Consider the following 4,490-nt stretch of genomic DNA (forward strand, 5'->3'; position numbering starts at 1 on the left):
CACAAGAAGTAGAAGCAAAAACCGAGCATGGCTCATAAGTCTCTTCATTTAGTGCCACTGTAACTTCCAGCTGTTGCTGAATGAATGGCCATAGGTGGAGAACTACTTGCACTGGATATGGGAGAGGTGTTTTCATCTATTACACTATGATGTTCAAATTCAACACTGGATTTATTCATCCATTTCCCCAGCTTCTTTTCCAAATAGTGGGAAAAATAAATTTGACATCAAGAAGGCTCTAAAGGAAACATGGTGGAAAGATTACCTCCAGTGTCCCTTTGGCATTCCCTTATGTTCCCAAAATGACTAGCTTAGAATTAAAAACATTTTCCCATTGAAGAATGATGCAAGGTTTTCTTATTTTCTTTCTTTGAGCAGGAAGATCTATTCTGCACATTTCAGGATGACTCTGATAAGATATTTAATTTGGAAATCAGATAACTCAGAAAATGTAGTAGGATTACTTTAGTTCTTATTATTTAAGATAGAATGGTTTAACATTAATAATATTGTTCCATTATGGTTTTAATTTTTTCCTTTTTTAAAAAGTTACCTTTAATTATGTTTTAACATTCATTCAGATAATGATTAAAAACATCTCAGAAGTTCATTGTGAGGCAGCTTCTATGAAATGATGAAATCAAAAAATAAAAAAGAATATAAAATATATTTCTTAGAACAGAACAAAGGGAGCTACAAAAGAAAATAAACATGATAATCTAAAATCAATTGTTATTCTATTGCTCAAATATATACTGATTTGGGAAAAAATAGAGTTAAAAAGTTAGAGTAACAATACTTTAATTAAAAATATATATTCAAACTAATGAGCTTTCAAATTAGAATTGATTTCTTGCAAAGGATTAGCACACAAATTAATTTGAAAGGGAAAAGTATGCCAAAACCTTGCAAAACAAATCAGGCAGCTGAATGCTAAATAGCTGCTCCAAACATTGCATGGCTCAGAATATCTTAATATAAATACAGAATCTCAAAATCTCATAATCATTAAAGTGTATATGAGATAGATCTACTGATTCATTTAAATGAATACATTTTTGACATGTATATACACATTCATTAAAGCATATAATTTGAGTATTACTGCTAAGCCCCCAAAATAAATGTATAGCTGCTAAGAAAACTCAACACACCTGCTGTATAAATATTAAATGAAGTTTTTTGCATTACACATTTCAATGATTTTGATTTTTTTCTACTTTCTCTTTTTTCTATACATTTAATAAGACAAATACATAAGAAATTAAGGAATCTATCTATCCATCCATCTAATATGCACATATATACACATTCATATACAGAGTGAGATTTACATAATATTCAAATACTAAGTTGTTTGCATGCGGTCTGAAATATTTAATCTAACATCAAAGATACTGCCTATTTTAGGCTATTGGTTCATTTCAGTTTGGCAGAAAAGGCAGTGAAACAGGTGGAAGCCTTATCATGAGCAATTTTGCAAATATATCCACCATAATCAATCAACACATTATGTTAATTGTAATGTGAAAGCCATTAATGTGAGAAGCAATACTTTCAAAATTTAGAAGAGTTACTGTGTATCCTTCTAAATTGTTGTTGGTTGTTTCTTTTTAAAAAGCAAACCAAACAAACAAACACACAACAAACAAACAAATGGTGTACCAGACCATGGAGTGAATTTAGAAATTAAAAAGTGGGTGGACAGATTTAAGAAGCCAACTGCATACTTTCTATGCATTCATTATATCTCCTAATTAGCTTCATATGACCTTAACTTTGATTTTCATTGATTTTGCAAAACTTTCTGCTAAGTATTAGCATAAAAAATAATAATCAATTGTGAAAAGCTTCTTTTTAAAAATTACACAACTCCAGTGAAATAGCAAAAAAAGTCAGAAAAAATATTTGTACCATCCTCACTGCTAATCCCACTATTGAATTCATGTTTTTATTTTATTTGAAGAATGCCAAATGAGGAGATAACAGGCATTACTTGTATGTATGAATGATTGTAGTTTTCTCTGCACTTCATGAACATTTATCTTGATATATCAAGACAGCGCTAAAGAAATCAGGCATGGACTAGTTCTGATAGAATTTTTGAGTATCCTATTTAATTCTACTGACAGAAACTTCAATAAACTATAAGCTGCATGTATTCTGCAGTATAATTCTTTCTTTTGACAGTACTTGTACATCTGTTAAGGGCTGATGCACCAAAGAACTAGATCTGCACTTCTAAGAAAATGCTCCACTTCTTGTATGGTTAAAACATTTTAATACTGAGATGGCTTGGCTGGATTCAATATATATAAGGATATGTGGGAATGACCTTATGAGACTGGGCCAGAGATGCTGCTCAGTTAAGAGGACCGCATACACTGCAGCCGGATAATGGGCATGGCAAGAGGCTCCAAAGAGACCCCCCTATTTCTTGGGGGTAAAGGAGATAGGGGAGAATTGTATGTTCAGACTTGCATGATTCCATTCATGTACCTTACAATAAAGTAGAATTAACTGAACAGGTTTTGTTTCCTATCTAATCTACCTGGTAAGACTGAAACTGTGTACAGTTAGGTCAATAATTTAATTAAGATATTTAACTATGAAAATATAATTAGCAACAAGATACAGATGGAAAATATAATTAAATTAGAACAAAATACAGAAATTTTGAGTTTGAAATAAGTATATTTTCTCTTGGTAGAAAAGTATCAGGAAAAAACCCTGAGCATTTTATGATGTCTGTATACTATAAAGCTATTTGAAATCCAGCCTCTTGTTTTTTGTAAGATAAAGGTAAATGTAAGGGAATCACCTTTTAAGAAAGGTGGGCTTTAGTCTCCACTGACCAATTGTCGCTTAAAGTAGTGTTGTTACAATCAAAGCACAACTGAAAGGCATTCCACATTCCAATGTTTTTGAACCTCAGCAACTTTAAGATGTTCAATTTCCAGAATTTGCCAGCTGGCATCTTAAAAATTAAGTTTACACATCTTAAACAAATATTGTGTACATCACATGCATAGTATCATTACTGATATATTCCGGTCCTACAAGGTTTTCAATTCTGCTAGTGGTATCAGAGTTTGATTTCTAAGCATGTAAAAATAGTCTTTAAGCAACTATAGTTTGATAAATAGGAACCCTTTTAGAGTCCATTTGCATTAAGAAATAAGGGCTGTGGAAAGAGGGCCCAATAGGCTTCATGCCCTGAACTTCAGCTGAGAAAAAGCCAGTTCTTCTTGGTGTTGGTGTGGGGTTGCTCATGTCATCTTTTTCTTGAATCTAACATGTTAATTGAGAAAATGGGAACATTATTCCTCCCCCCACTCTATTTTCTAACATGAGAAAAAGATATATCTCTAATGGCATATATACGTATATATTCATCTTCAAAATGGAATAAAATTTGCAAGAAGTGTACATCAAGATTAATTCTCTTATTTTGAGAAGATTATTAAGCAGTAAAAATATTATACAATAAACAAATTTAATCTTTAAATACCACAGGAAAAGAGATAATGAAAAACTACTGAACTTTTTCTTAAATGGTTCATATATACATTGCCTTCATCACTTCTTTCCTTGACAACGTTCCAGAGGACATCCTAGCCTCGGAATATAAGCTCTTCCAAAGCTCTTATAAGCTCTTCCAAAGCAAGGATACTGCTACAGAGAAAGATATCTTTCAAAACACTATAATCTGATTTCTTGGAGAGGGAACTTTTGCAGCGTTCCCTCCTAACTAGCACAAATTAGATGGCAGAATCCACTTGACAAATTTACACTCATTGTATTAGGAGATTAATCTAGATTCTAATACTTTTTTCATACTGCAATAATAGTTTATCTTCTCGCATCATTCTGCTTTCACTCCTTTCCTTTTTTTGTGCCTATTTCATGCTTTTTTTCCTGAAGATCCACTGTTGGCACTGCCCCCAATATGCTCTCATGTTCAGAAAGCTCATCACTGTGTATCTTTTGCTAATTTGCTCAGCTTTCCATCATAAGTAAGAATATTACTGACAACTTCAGATTTATATAATTCCTTTGGCCACAAGAAAATATGAACTGACTTATGTTTAACCCATGTATTGAAGATTTTTTTTCTTTTGCATATATAAGAATTCCTATTGTGGAATTTTAAAACCTCCAGATAACTGTAGAGAGCATTTCATCTTCACAGAATACAGACCTATACAATCTTTAAACTTATCTGATCAAAGATGATAGCACCTTTACATATATACATACATACATACATGAGGTGGTCTCCCATGGAGAATGAGACACGCACGCAGCAGGTATCTCGGGATGGGAGCCCAGAGCTGACTCTTGCACCCTATTTTATTGTTACTAAGGTTTTTACATCACACAGCGTAAGCAAAAGACGTATATAGGGGTGGTTACAATATATCAAATAACAGACACTTTCCAGATGCAAGGCTACAGCAGGTGTTCTTATCAGAGTCTGTCCAAATGGT

This window comes from Crotalus tigris, unplaced genomic scaffold (genome assembly GCF_016545835.1).
Source record: "Crotalus tigris isolate CLP2741 ecotype Arizona unplaced genomic scaffold, ASM1654583v1 scf7180000019203.361967, whole genome shotgun sequence".
NCBI classification, from domain to species: domain Eukaryota; kingdom Metazoa; phylum Chordata; class Lepidosauria; order Squamata; family Viperidae; genus Crotalus; species Crotalus tigris.